Source organism: Fukomys damarensis, unplaced genomic scaffold, assembly GCF_012274545.1.
Source record: "Fukomys damarensis isolate Sample0158 unplaced genomic scaffold, DMR_v1.0_HiC HiC_scaffold_15, whole genome shotgun sequence".
Lineage (NCBI taxonomy): Eukaryota > Metazoa > Chordata > Mammalia > Rodentia > Bathyergidae > Fukomys > Fukomys damarensis.
This window is the reverse complement of record NW_022900927.1, coordinates 16989986-17005693: the sequence shown is the minus strand read 5'-3', so window position 1 is coordinate 17005693 and position 15708 is coordinate 16989986. Positions and strand designations below refer to the sequence as shown.

General features: G+C 41.3%; 1 protein-coding gene across 18 annotated transcripts in view; it reads left to right on the top strand.

Annotated features, from left to right (window-relative positions):
• Window positions 1-15708, top strand: part of Bicd1 (BICD cargo adaptor 1) — a 221839-nt gene that overhangs the window by 135347 nt on the left and 70784 nt on the right. Inside the window, exon 1 of one of the 18 annotated variants that reach the window (XM_033763617.1) lies at window positions 1647-1702. The exons of the other annotated variants lie outside the window; for them this stretch is intronic. The gene's annotated coding sequence lies outside the window, so the exon portion shown is untranslated. Of the gene's footprint in view, window positions 1-1646; window positions 1703-15708 lie in introns of those variants that run through there. 18 annotated transcript variants of the gene reach the window in all.

The following is a 15708-nucleotide window of genomic DNA, read 5'->3' as shown; positions in this document are numbered from 1 at the left end:
TAATCTCTGGGTTATCACCCAAATCTTCCTGATATATTTGTGCCCTTGCTTCTGGGTCTCTAATGACCCAAAGACATTCTCATCTTCATAACATCAGAGAAAACAGCTCTTTAAATCAACCGCAATGCTTTATCCCAACTGATACAATCAGCAACACATTAACATCAAGCACAACTTGGAAACTGACCACCTGTGGTAGTCACTAGTCTATCACCCTTAAATCATTTGAATTAAATTGAAATCAAGCAGTCCAGAACATGTCTGCCATGAACACAATTTGAATATAGTGTATTTGCCATTTAATGCCTCAGACAGAGTGAGGATGCAAGTCCCCTGGTCTCAGTTAGCTGATAGCTAAACCCCATGACACTGACTGACCTTGGGCTGCAAGGCCCAGATTGAGTTCCCCAACCTTCTGAATGGTTGAACTTCACAACGTTCTATTACAGGTTTCCCACGCCCTTTCTTTAAAGATGTTCAAAGTTGGGAACTCAGAAAAATACCCTTGATGACCACCTCTGCCTCTGCAGAGTGGGTCCAAAGAATCGCACAGTCAGGAGGTCTGAGAGTGTGTGGGGGGGTGCTTATGGGGGTTCAGGGGCGCCCGTGCAGCTACCTTCCCGGTGCTTGAGCGATGGCGGCTAGGTCAGCAGCAGGCGTGGCTCTCCTTCCCGCAGTGGATTGGGGCCCAGGCTACCTCCAGGTGCTTGAGCGATGGCGAGTGGGTCGAGAGCAGGCGTGTCTCTCCCCAACATTCTGTTCTTAACAGCCATAACATACCAGTCATGTGGACAGTTTGAATAAAATCTATGAATACCAAGGCTTTCCTCTTTTTGGAAGTAGTACAGACATAGATTTAATGTGACCCTTCATTTGTTCTACAAGTAGTTCTTGTTGCAGTATTACTCATGAGCACAAATAATCTTTCAGTGATGAGGCACTGACGTTGGGAAAAGTATCCAGACTTTTACAGATGCTCCTTGATTTATAGTGGTGTTGCATTCTGATTAAATGTTAAGTAGAAAATGTATGTAGTGCATCAGACCCATCAAAGATTGCAGCTTAGTAGCACAGCACACCATAGAATAGCAGCTGTTTACCTACCTCACTGAGTGGGTGACCTGGAGCTGCAGTCACCTGCTGCCCTGAATGCAGGAGATGGTCACTGCTGCCGCTAGCCTGGGAAGAGATCACAGTTCAGCATGTGAGTCATGGTGACCGGGAATGCATAGTGTCACACCATTATACATTTGAGTTTAAAATGCAGGAGGTAAACTGTCCTAAGTTGGCTGTGTTCTGCAAGGCTGCACTCAGGCACCTGGTAGCTTCCCGCCTGTGACACATCTGTCATTCTCCTCCACCTGCCCTGTTCCAGCCACACTGGCCACCCTGCAGCTGCTTTATACCACCAGGCTTCCACTTCTTTTCCCGGTTCTATTATTCATGCCTATTTTACAAAAGAATGAGTTTCTATGGGTATTACGTGTTTGAATCACATGCGTCCCTCCCCTGGGTGTTTGCTTGCACTGTTCACTCTCCAGGGATGCTCTGCCCCAGACCTTTAGCTTGTTCCCTTTAGGTCTCAGCGGGTTGTCATACGCAGAGGACATCCCTGACATCCAGGCAGAACCCTTCCCTGCCAGCCGGTGTTTGCCAGATGCTCTGTTGGAGACGACAGAGATGACAACGGAAAAGACCAGTGGTAAGCGGGGCTTACTAAAACCTTACCCTTAGTACATGCTGGCGTGCATGTCTCTGTTTAATAATACAGCAAATGCTGAACACTTGCTATTTACGAGGCACTGTGCCCATGCTTAGTGCCTTTATTTGTCCATTTTAGTCCTCACGGCTGTCCTCTGCTAACCGTTATTGTCCTCGCTTTATGTTAGATCCTGAAGTTGAAGCTTGAAGTTAACTCACCCTCCAGTGCCACACACAAGGAAGTGATAGAGCTGGAGCTAGCCAGCCTCACTGAGCTTCAGATTTTAAAGTCAGCAAGATTTACTTTTTGCCAAATGAAAGAGAAAAGTCAGTAGGACAGACTGTCTTTATTTTGAAAATTTGAAAGAAAGAATAGATCAGAAAAAAAAAATTACAAAAAGGGGCAATAATGGTTATTCTGTTATCAGATAGATCTGAGTTTGATCCCAACCAGCTACCACCTGGCTTTGTCACTGTAAATGAAAGATTTCTCCTGTTGCAGATTTGAGGGTTGCCTAAGGTCATTCAATGTTGATTTCATTTTCTTGAATAATATTTTAAAATTTAATATCTGATTAGTTTGTACAGTTCAGCATCAAGTATAAAAATAAGCATGGAACAATTTTTTTGTTTGGGTTTTGCTTTTTGGTACCAGGGATCAAACTTGGGTCCTTGTGCTTGTGAGGCAGGCAGCAGAACCATTGAGCTAAATCCCCAACCCAGCATTGGTGTACAATCTTTTCTGAGCATCCCGAGGATTGGAAATGTAAATGTTTCAGAAATTAACCACATTGAGCTAAATCCCCAACCCAGCATTGGTGTACAATCTTTTCTGAGCATCCCGAGGATTGGAAATGTAAATGTTTCAGAAATTTCAAAGCTTTAGAAAAGGATCAGATGTTTTGCTAGTGAAGTAGAAATACATATTTGTTTATTAATATACAAAATATTTTTATTTGTTCTGGAATTTAAGCTGTTGCCTATGTTACTCACTATGGATTCCATAAAACATCATGTGCAGCATTTTGTCAAGTCCCTGGTTCTCTTTAAAGACTTCTCAGAGGTATAGCTTATCCCAAATGTTGGTGAAGACAGAGGGCAACAGGAACTCTCAAACACTGGGCATGGCCATGTACCGTAATTTGGTACAACCCCTTTGAAAAACTGTTGGCCTTATCTAGTAAAACAGAAGAGGTATCTGGCAATCCCAGCTTGGGTGTGTACACTAGAAATGTTTTTGAGTAACATTTGTATTACAAAAATCATAACAGCACTGTTTCTAATACGGAAAACTAAAAGCAAGCCAAATGCCCATTCATAGTAAAATGAACTAATTATAAAATCTTGTGTTTGTGCAGTGTTTTCAAGTGGTTGCATGTGACCTATTCTTTGTTCTCCTTAGTGCATAGGGCATATGTGTGTGTGTGTGTGTGTGTGTGTGTGTGTAGTGTATCAGTGATAAATGCATATATATAGAGATATATTATATTGTACACTTGTTTCCATTGTGTTGTTCTTTTGACATTTATGTTGTTTTGGACTTTGGCTTTTATCATAGGGCTTTTATGAGCTTTTGTTCGTGTGTTTTAGAGTCTGCATGCATTTCTGTTAGGCTAAAAACCTTTTAGTATGTCTCTTCATCATTTGATACGTTATTATTGTATGGCAAGATATATATATTAGTAAAAGATCACTGGAAACTTTACGTTTGGTATAAAAATTCTATAGGAAATGTATCGGTGGACTGAGGCTACAGTGATACACTGCTTGAGAGTCTCAGAAATTAAAACAAAGTCTAACTCTTGCTCTCACAACGTGGCTGTCTTCAGTGGTCAGTCGCTCTGCTCTGTGTCGCCATCGTTCTGGGAGTCTGGGTGATGGGGCAGTCCTAAGAGAAGGCATCAGAGAACAGAGAGGTAGCAGTAGTTCTTGACACTTCTGCTCAGAAGTGACAGTCACTTCACTCCCAGTCCCATCCCACTGGCCAGTGCAAGTCATTTGTCTACAACCGATGTTAGCCGGTGGGCCATACAGTGCTCTGCAAGGGAGGGGCTCCAGGGAGAGACAGTGTTGTGAATAAGGAGAGTCACCAGGGGCATCTTTTCCTGCACAGTAGACTTCTATTCCAGAATGGCACAACCAAATAGACGGCATGCTGAAGGGACGACTTCCACACATGTATGTGTACTGTCTATTTTGTGGATTGTCCTGTGGATTGTCTGTGAATAGTCTCGTGGATTGTCCAGTTGTCTGTGGATGCTATTGCTTAGCATTCTAGATTGAACTTCTGTTTAAACCCTTCAGGATCCCTAGGACCATGTACCACATGGGTGACCAGCGTCTACCTCCCCCACTGATTCAAGCCATGCAAGAGTTTTAGAACTTAAACCACTTGGGTGGATACCTGCCAGTTTTCCCTGCTGATTTTGTATTTCAATACAAATGCCCTTTGGGGCAAATATATCACTGATTCAGAAAATCAGAATTGCCTAGGTAGGCTAAGGGAAAAAGGGCAGATGTAAGCAAGCAAGTCCTATCATAGGAACAGGAGGGAGAGTTCCCGAGGGTGAGAGAGGGGAGAGTTCCTGGAGGGTGACTGTTAATGGGGACTTTGCTCAAGCAGGTGGTTTCTACAGGGTTGGTTCCTCTATCTCATTGACATTTAAATCTCTCTCTCTCTCCTAGAAATAGTGGCTGTTCAATTTTATTACTGTGCTGATATGTAAGAAATCATGTAGTACTATTTTATTTCTCACTTCAATATCAAGTGAAGGTGCACCGTTCTCCTTGATGTAAGAATCACTTCTTGTCAGTTTATAATCTACAGCCATTGCAATATCACTTATTTGTAAATTAGGTAGAAACATTTTAGATAGAAATTGTAAAGCAAATTTCTTTGTTCTCTTGAGGGCTCCCTCATTCAACAATATGCACCAAAAGGGGGAGAATGGCGCTGATTTGCTTGCAGGGTCACTTAAAAGTAACTTCCACAGGTTGTTTTCCTGACTGCATATTAACTTAGCAGTGAATACTACCTGCTGAGAAAGTTCCTAGAGTAACTTCTGATTGGCAAAAGCTAGTCTCAGGTGAAACCTGTGCATCCTAAGGGAATTACTTAAACAGGCCAGTTTCTTGTCAAAGCTAGAAGCTTGTTATGCCTCCCTGCCCTTTGGTACCAGGGATCAAACTTAGGACCTTGTGCTTGAAAGGCAGGTGGCAGAACCACTGAGCTAAACCCCTGGCTCTAAAATCTTTTTTATAACCAGATTTTTAAAAAAAATTATAGACTATACCATAACCTTATATATAAATCATAGACTTCAGTAAAGAAGTTCTTCATTTCATCTTCTTGCCTTATGGCATGAAGCATAATAAATTTCATATGTGGCATAATTAAGGTATAATCCATTAAAAATGAAAAGCTATTCTTTGAATCAGTCACATACACTATATTTTGCAGTGGAAAAGTTGAATTCATAAGCTGGGTTTCAGTCAACTTAGTTTTATCTGAAAGAGAATGTAACCTTTAAAGTTAGGGAATAGTTATAAAAATAGCCCCATACGTGGAAATTTTTATATTTTTACCTGCCTCTTTGACATCTACAGATTCAGAACCTGGCATCTGGGTTGCGGGTTCTTCTAAGCCTGTTCATCGAACCTTTAGATAACTATCTTTAGGAGTTAAGTAAGTGACAGATGCTGACATAAACCACTGAGTTTGCCCGGTTTTCAAGGATGTGTCATTTGCAAGACATGTGTTTTCATCCACAAGGTCAAGAGCAGCATGAGCTTTGACTTGGTTTAGATGACAGTGATCATCTTTAGAGTCTGCTTTCCCAGCTGGCCAAAATCCCATTTCAAAAGCTGGATTATCATAGTGGTCAGCATTTATAAAGCAGAAGCTTCCAGACATTGCCTTCCGTATGTCACGAGACACTGACAACCGAAATACCCAGTCAGTTTGAGGGGCTGAGATGCAGGATCAGTCCTTGTCCTATTCAACAGATGCTTATAGATTCCCCCTGTGCCAGGTCACCAGCAGCATCGCTGCACATGCCTGTTGGAGAGGGCAGATTGCAGGGCAGGAGAGCGGTGTTGCCACCTTGTCATGCAGTCCCATACGCCTCTGCACTGTAGGCCTCGTGTCATTTTGATGGCGGAAGATTCTTGAGAGACATTCCGCCACCTAAGCGGTTTGTCACCTGTGCACCCAGCAGAAACAGGCAGGCCCGGTGGAACACAGTAGGAGGTGCCATCAGGTCACCAGTGACAGTAGTGAAGCCACCTCGAGCCATGGAGAGGGACATGGAGGGAGCAGGAGTGGAAGGACACAGCAGTGCCTTGACAGGAAGGACATTTGTGAGCCCACGAGGATGTCTTGGAGACTCTCAGGGCAATGGTCAGTAGGGCAGAGGTCGTTACTACTACGTATGATTCTGTTTTAAATCGTGGGCCTATATAACACAGTTCTTTATGTGGTTTACCTGTAAATATCCTTAGGCTTCAGTAACAAGGAGAACGCAGCTCGTAACCAAGAAACCTTGAGCACTGTCCTCAAACTGGTCCCATTGCCTTGATGTTTATTCTTTGTCCTTTTCTTAATAACATCTTCTCTAGCTAGTGTGCCCTTGTTCTCTCGCATCTACATCTGAGGAAAGGAGAGTAGCAAACTCCTCAGCTACTGTGTTACTGGTGTGTTCTACTCAGAGTCCTGCTTCCCCTACTCAGTGTCCCACACCTTCTCCAGTCCCTTCCCTTGACGAAAAAGTCCCTTCCTAACATCCTTGTTGCTGTTCACTGCTTGCAGCACTCTACCATCCTTAACAGAAAAACAATAAAAATAAAGTGGAGGCAGAGGATCACAGTGGCTGCAGATGAAACACCACACAACTCAATACGTCCTAACCCTAGGCGCCACGGGACGTGACCCTGGCTGGAATAAGGGAAGGACCTAAAGATGAGATCATCCTGTTGGGAGTGAGCACTAAATCCAATGATGAGCACTTTTATAGACAGAAAAGAGAGCTGGGGATGTTGCTTAAGGAAGAGCCCTTGCCTAGCATGTTCAAGGCCCTGGGTTTGATTCTCAGTACTGAAGGGGAAAAATAACAGAGGTAAAAGGTTGAAATTCTGCAACCAGGAATGCTGTGGGCCACCGGAAGCTGGAAAAGGCAAGGAAGTGCCCTCACCTAGAGTCTCCAAAAGGAGGGTGTCCCTGCCAGAACCTCAGTTTCCAACTTATGGCCTCCAGAACTGAGGATGGGCACAGTTGCTTAACCCTCCGAGCTTGCGGAAATTTGTAGAGCAGCCCAGGAACCGTGCGGGCAGCAGGAGACTATATGGCGCCAAAGAGACTTTATTTCATGATTGATGAGCTTATTTTTAAAACCAAGAAAAGTACTCCAGAAATAAATAAAAGAATATGTGCCAGGGCTGGGGATTTAGCTCAGTGGTTCCGCTGCCTGCCACACAAGCTCAAGGTCCTGAGTTCCATCCCTGTATCCCCCAAAAAGAATGTGTGCTGAACAATTATTTGTAAAACATTAACTAGAGTCTGTTCTCACTTGGCAATAAAATGCTTCTAAATTAATTTGTAAGCAAATTGTTTGAGACTCACAATGCATTTTTTTCCCTATGGGTATCATGAGATACATTAAGGAAGTTTTCAGATATCAATGATTGTAATGTTAATCATTATTGACCATAAGTTTCTTTAAGCTGAGGATTGTTCTGTATCTTGTTAAATCTGGCCATCTAGCAATGCTCCACATATGACGGGCCTGCAATAAGTAGTTGTAATAAATAGTTCAGTTTTTAATCACTCTACCCTTTGTGTTAATAGCACCTGTTGTGGAGTTAGATTGCAAGGCTTGAAATCCTAGTTCTGCCACTCACAGAATGTAAATCATTACGCAAATTATGTAATTTCTGTGATCTACATTGATTTGTCTATAAAACTGGTATAATAATAATACCTACCTCATAATGCTGTGAGAAGTAAATGAATTCTTATATGTAAAGTACGCAGAACTGTACTTGCAGGGAAAGATTCAGTAATTGTTAATATTGTTATTAGCAATGCTCTCTCTCTGTCTCTCTCTCTCTCTTTTTTTTTAAAGACAGGGTTTCACACCTTAGGCCAGGCCTCCTACTTGCAGTGATTTTCCTGCCTGGGCCACCCGAGTGCTGGGATTATAGGCGTGTGCCACCGCGCCCAGCATGATATTGCTGTTAGTTTTTATGCACACCTCCTCAACTAAATTGTGCACTCTTTGAGGTAGGGGCAATGTCTTGAGCTTTTTATAATCTGAGCACCAACACGATTTCTTGTATATTGTATGCATTAAGTGAGTATTTGTTGAACCAATACAGGGAATCAAGGAATGAATGATTAAACATTTTTAATAACTCCATAAAAATTAGGTGCATACAGAATTGACAAAGTTCTAGTGTCTACTACAGTTAATTTTTTTCAGAAATTAACTCCAATCTTAAAACTTTGGCCTTTTTCATTTCTAATTGCATTGGTGTGATTATTTTCTTCTGGTAAGTTTGGCTAAGGGTTTATCTATTTTGGTTTTTCTTTCAAATAATTGGCTCTTCATTAATTCTTTGCTTTGTTCTTTTAGCCTCAATTTCATTGATTTTTGCTCCAGTCTTTATGATTTCTTTCCTTAACGTTGGTTTGGGCCTGGATTGTTGCTGTTTCTCAGGAATCTTGAGGTTTCTCATTATTTATCTGAGCTGGCTGTTTCCTAATGTGCGCTTTGATTGCAGTAGACTTCTCTCTTAAGATTACTTTTGTTGTGTCCCAGAGGTTCTGATGAATTGTACAGGCATTGTCATGAACTTCCAGACATTTTAAAATTTCTGCCTTGATTTCTTTTGGGGGTGGGTACTGGGGATGGAACTCAGGACCTTGTATTTGCAAGACAGGCATGGTACCACTGAGCTAAATCCCCGGCCCCACTGAGAGATATTGCTGAGATATGTTGATAACTGTATTTACTATCACTGTGTTCTTTCTGTCTTGGTGATGCCTTTGCTTTTATTTCCCTGTCATTTTTGTTGTTGTTTATTCACAGACCTTTTTTTTGTGTTTTCCTTGTGTTTTTAGCTTTTTTGGTTTTATTCTTCCTGTCTAGGACATTCTTGAGTATTTTGGGGAGTGTTAGTTTAGGCTTCATGTAGCTCTTGAGCTGTTCTTTTTCATGAAATGTCCTTATTTCTCCATCTATTTTGTAGGAAAGCTTTGCTGGGTAAGTTAATCTGGGTTGAAAGTTAATATGCTTTTAGGGCTTGAAATACTGTAGTTGAAACTCTTCTGGCCTACAACGTATGTGTTGAGAAATCTGCTGTGATTCTAATGTTTTACCTTTGTTTTTCTCTGAATGCTTTTAAAATTCTGATTTTTTATTGGATATCTAGCAGTTTAATAAGGATATCTTGGTGAGCTTCTTTTTTCTTTTCTCTCTCTCTCTTTTTTTTTTTTTTGGTACCGGGGATAGTTGGGACCTTGTGCTTTGAGGCAGGTGCCGGAATCACTCAGCTAAATCCCCAGACCTGAGCTTCTTTTTTCATCATAGTTATTTGGAAGGCTTGCTTACTTATATGGTGAACTTTTTCCTCATATGAGGGAAATTTTCTGCTATGATTTCTGTAAACATATTAATAATTTCGTCTGGGTCCTCTTCTAGCGTTTCTGTAATTCCAGTTAGCCTTAAGTTAGTCTTCTTAGTGTCATCTAGTCACTATTGTATGGTCTTTTCTTGTTCTCTCTTTTTTTGTGGCTTCTTTGAGTACTTTGTCATAATTTACCATTTTGTGCTCAATTTCAGATACTCTGTCTTCACATTGGTAATTCTGCAATTTATGAATTCTTTAATTACAGGTATTTGTGTCAAATTAGACCACGTAAAATAAAAGATACAGTCAAGAAATGGGCAAGCAAAATGAACACTTCTCAGGAGAAGTACAGATGGCCAACGAATATGTGAAAAAATGTTCAACATCTCTAGCTGTTAAAGAAATACAAATTAAAACAGCACTGAGATTACAACTTACTCTGGAAAGAATGGCAGTTATTAAGAAGACAGACAATAATAAATGTCGGTGAGGCTGTAGGGAACAAGACAGCCTCTCACGTTGGGAGGAGTGCAAACTAGTATAGCCTGTGTGGAAAACAAGATGGAGATTTCGCAAACTAAAATTAGAAATTCCATATGACCCAGCTATTCCCCTTCTAGGTGTCTTCCCAGAAGAACTAATGGCACCATACTACAGTGATAACATGCATACCAGTGTTTATAGTGGCACAATTTATAATAGCTAACGCCTGAAAGCAGCCAGCTCTATCCATCAATGGATGAATGAATTTAAAAAATGTATCTATACATAATGGCATAATACTCAGCTATAAAGAAGGATACATCTGAGGCATTTGTAGGAAAATGGGTGCATCTGAAAAAGATAACATGAGTGAAATAAATCCGTCACACCAGCTTAACTATCATATGGTATCTCTCATTGGAGTAAGGCAGAGTCTAAACAAAAGGAATAATATTAAAGGATAACCAGACAGAAACAGCAGAGTAGACCTTTTGCAAGTGGGAAGAGGTCCAGAAGGGCAAACGGAAAAGAGGAAAAGGGGAAGTAAGTAGAATTAAGGTGTACCATGTTCAGAAAACTAACAAGCTCAATGTATGATGTGATAGGTTCTAAACATGAGCTACGAATTATAACAAGAATGAAGATGGGGCAGAGGGAGGGAAGGAGGTGGCACAGAAAGGGGACTAAAGAAAGAAACAAACTATCATGTGTGGACCCCACTCCGCGAGATCAATGTAAACCTCATGTACTGCACGTGTGTACTAATGAAAGGATTTGCAGGCGAGATCGGATATGTTTGGGGTGGTATGGCTGGAAACCAAAATACAGTAATTTTCAAACAACTACACATATAATTAGAATGATAAAAGAAAAAGAAATGGTTACCTGTGTGAAACACTTAACCGTATTTTAGCCCCTGAAAGTCAGAGACCTTGTCCTGTTCCTTTGCAATTCCACTGTGTTTTGTCTGAAGGTTTCCACAGAACGGGCACATGGAGCCTTGTACACAGAAAGGGTTGAGGGTGCCCTCACATAGCTTTCTGGGGTTCTCTCTACAATACCCACCTCCTTTCCAGCATTCTGCCCTGCACCTCCCAGTTTCTGCGCTCTGAACTCTTCACCTCGCCTGGGGCCTTAGGTTCGCTGAGCTTCCCTCTGTGCCCCTGAAATTCCTATAGCGCCTCCAAGCAGAAACTTGGGGTGTTCCTCCTCCTCGGCTCCTCCGTTTCCCTTCTTTCAGAGATTAGTCCTACGGGGCCTGTTTCTTGTTCAAGAGTTTAGAAAGAGCCATTTCATGTTTGTGTCGTTTCCCGGTGCTCACGATGAAAAATTAAGTCCTTTCTTTGTTATTTCGCCATGGCTCCAAGCAGAAATTCTCATGTAAGTGTCTTAGTTAAAAGAGAATAAAACATCAGGTAACTATAAAATAATTCACTGCGATCCATTCCATGGGTTTCTTTGCAGTGTGAGAGTTACAGTGTCCTTGCTGAGTGTCGAAGAGGTTCCTCTGCTGAGTAAGTGTTCAGTCTCTGCAAGAGCAAATTCTCCATCTTCACTTGCAGCTTCAGTGAGTGAGAGAAGAGAACGGGGTCTGCGGTGTAAAGAATGGGTGCGGTCACCTTCCCCAGTCAAGAGTCCTATTGCGTGCTTAGGGGGGATTACAAGTGTGGACTGGCCCACCATTTATTTCTGCACCCATGCTGATAGCCACGGGTTATAGGACATTCCATTGCTTTTTACACAGTTTAAACTTCTAACAATGATATCTGCAGTTGTCCTTGCCTAAGCCCAGAAACCGTTTTTCCTTAGATCATTGCTGTGCAGGTATTTCCCCTTTTGAGGCCAAAGCCCCAGCATACATAGGACTGCCTCTTGGAATAGAAGCTGCTGGTGGTAGCGGGAGGAGGGGCTAGGAGCCACTCCATCAGAACAGCGCATTAGATCTGGGGAATTTTCTTGTCCTAGGAATACACCTGAAATCACATTTTTTTAAATTTCCAATTTTGCTGGGCATGGTGGTGCACACCTGTAATCCCAGCACTCAGGAGGCTGAGGCAAGAGGATCACTGTGAGTTCGAGAACAGCCTGGGCTACCTAGTGAGTTCCAGGTCAGTTTCAACTCCATAGTGAGACCTAAAAAAAAAAAAAAAAAAAAAAAATCCAATTTTACTAACATGTGGTAGCTGTCAACTTTACAAGGGCTCTTATCTATTATGTGATGACAATAAATAACCGTTCTGTAATTGTAGTAACAGTCAGACCACATCCTATACATTCACATCCTTGCAAATTATAACCTCACTGTTCTGACCTCTTCCATGTGATACACCAGCACAGCAGCTGGGCCACATGATCGCAAATGTACTTTGAGAACATCTATTGTCTTGATGACTTTCTCACTGCTGGGTCATAATACCTGACACACAAAGTTAAAGGAGGAAAGATTTATTTCAGCTTACAGTTTGAGGAGGTTTCCATCCGTAGTTGGTTGCCTGGTCAGCACCATGGCATCCAAGGGGAGAGACAGTCATGGCAGGGCAGACAGGAGGCAGCAAAGCAGCAAGGCTCCATTATTATTCCATCCAGAGTACAAGCCTGCTGGGTGGTGCCACTCACCTCTTACCCAGAGTGGGTCTTCCCACTTCAGTAAATCTGTTCGGCCACACCCAGGACTATGCTAATCTCATCAGTAGCCTAATCTGTGTTCACTACCCTAGATCCAGCTACCTAGGCAAAGCCCCAACTATGAGCTCATGAGGCTTTGGGGGCCATCTAGATACAGGCTATAACACTTGTGATCCAAAGTCCATGCTCATGAGAGCTGAGATAGAATTTAGAACTTGTGCAGTGAAGAATGTTGTTGGGTGAATGAACACTGAGTGCAAATCTTTGTCAATTATATGTGTAAGAAATTTCTGTTCCTAGTCAGAGGCTTGTCTTCATTTTCTTTATTGTAAATGATATTAGGGTGAACTAATATTGAATTTTAAAGTAGTCATATCTTGTAAAGTGATGAATGGATCCACATTTTCTTTTGGGTACTGGGGATGGAACTCGGTACCTTGCATTTGTAAGGCAGGCGGTGGAACCACTGAGCTAAATCCCCAGCCCGATCCACATTTTCTTGTAGCTTATCTTTCTCCCACTAATATGCAAGAATATCTCATTTTGCTGTCTTGTCTATCTCATTTATTTTTCTGATTTGACAGTTGATGTCCTTGAATAGCAAATCCACTCACCTGCTATGAACATCCATTGTCTGGGCCAGTTTAAACTGTTGTTAATAAATTGTTCTGTTTTGGACCACTGGTTGGTCACACTTTCACCTGCAGCAGAAAAGCTTGTTCACACAGATTGCTGGACTTTCACATTCAGGTGTGGGGGAGGAACTTCAGACTTTGCATTTGTAACAACTTCCTAGGTCCTGCAGGTGCTGCTGGCAGTTTCAGGACCACTCTTGGAAAACCTCTGTTACTAGTAATAGGCCCACAGCTCCACGTGGTTATTTATTTATTATTTATATTAAATTATTTATTTATTTTTCCTATAAGTGATGTTATCCATTTTAATCCTTATTTTTTCTTTCTTTTTTTTAGTACCAGGGATCGAACTCAGTTCCTTGTGCTTATGAGGCAGGGAGCAGACCCACTGAGCTATATCCCTGGCTATCCATTTTAAATGTAACCTGTATTAGTGCTAAACATCATATGAGAAAGGCAGATTTATGTAAAGCATAATATTAGAAATGGGCACATTAATACTTAATATTTTGAACTTAAATGTTGCTGTGACTTGTAAAAAAGGAATGTGAATTATAAATACTGTCTTTCAAAGTGATAGTAGAGTTCTGGATTTTTAATGTAAGTCACTTCTATTGATTGTGAAAATGTAGAACATACTCCTCTTCAGACCTATGTATTACATGTCATGCCTCACCTGAGCGAGAAACATGCCTCCCTCCACAATCAACAGGAGACCACTCTATGCTGTGCTCAGTAAACAGAACAGATGGCCTTAGAGAAAATTCAGGACAAGACATACCTTCTCCCAAGTGCCACCGCGTATCTGCACACCTGCACTGACTGTCTTTGGGGCTTTGACCCCAAGCATTCTGCCCAGATTCCTTAGGATTATAACCTCAACCCCAAACCCTGTAAAAACTTAACTTCTCCTTGGCTGGCTGCTAAAATCATTCAGAATCACAGTTCTCTGTGCCCCCGGGCAGAAATAAATGCAGCCTTTTTGCTCACACAAAGCCTGTGTCTAGGTGGTCTGTCATGTGCTGCTTGTAACATTATGTACAAACTATAAGGTGAATGATTTAACAGCTCCCAAAACATATATTTCTTTCTTTATTTATTATTTTGGGTACTGGGGCTCGAACTCAGGACCTGGCACTTGTGAGACAGGCAGCAGAACCACTGAGCTATATTTCCAGCCCCCCAAAATATTTTTTAAAATGCAAAAAAGCATTTTCACTAATCTGTACTTCTCAGCTTTCTAATTTTGTTTTATTTTTAAAAAGCAATTACAAGAAGAATGTTTCAGATGAAGAAATATAAGTATTTAAGGAAACATTTTTATTATTTCTAATAGTCTTAGAGGTTTTGAAAGCAAAGTTTTGAAATAGATGATATTTAAATTTTCTGTTATCATTGTTATTTTGCCGTCTGGTGTCACTGTAAGTCTGATGGCTGTGAAGTTGTGGTCCTCCTACCTCAGGATCCCCCAAAGCTGGGGCACAAGGACACCACAGCCCTGGCATTGTCTTTGATTTGTTAGGTTGATATTTAACTTTAGGTTTGCTTACAGTTGATTTGTCTAGCCTGGTCATGTCATGGGCCCCCAAGCATATTTTAATTCACAATTGTGTTGGATCTAAACTATCTGTTGTTTAGTTTTGCATTCTCACTTTATTAATGAAAGAGATTAAAATGGTGAATAAAACATACTACCTTACTATCTTCAAAATGTGAATTTATGGTACTACATTGGTATTGTAGCTGATTCTTTACAAAAACAATACTGATTGACTGGGAATTTTACATTGAAAAAACCTGTTAGGAGCTCAGCTGTGACATGGAGCTGTAATCCCAGCTACATGGGAGGCTGAGACAGGAGGATGGCAAATTCCAGGCCAGTCTGTCTATTTAGCTAGACTCTGTCTGAAAATAAAACATAAAAAAGGGACTGGGAATGTTAACTTGGTCTTGGAGCCCTTGCCTATTGTGCCCTGGCCTTGGCATTTGATCCCTAGGCTGGAAGGAAAGAAGGAAAGAAGGGAGGGAGGGAAGAAAGGAGGAGGGGAGAGACAGAAGGAAAGAAAGAAGAAACAAGTCTATAAATTTGTGCGTAGATAGTGGAGGTTTGTTGAAAATTTGATGGAGGTAAAATAGATTAAGTGGAGGACCACTAAAGAATCAAAGATTTGTAACACAGATTTATTAAACTGTGAACAGGAACATACTTTATCTCACTATTAAGCTCTCTAAAAGTGTGAAACTGGTAAAACATAAAGGCAATTATTAGCTTTTAAGTAAAACTATGACAAGACAAAAAAGAATGAATGCAAGCAGGGTACTCTTCAAATAACTACATCTTCCTATCTTCTACCCCTGTATACTGATAGTTCATTTGGCAAATATGATTCATCTAATCCCCTCCCCTTCCATTCCTCCCTCCCCATCCCTCCCTTCCCTTTCTTCTTCTCTGTGGTACTGGGGATTAAACCCAGGACCTTCACACAGAGCCCCATCCTCTTTTGAGGCAAGGTCTTGTTCAATCAGCCAAATTGGATTTGAATTCGGGATCCTCCCTGCTTCCATCTCCCAGAATTACAGGAATGCACCACCACATCCCTCTGTATTGATTCTTTTTTTTTATTAAGTTTATTGGTAC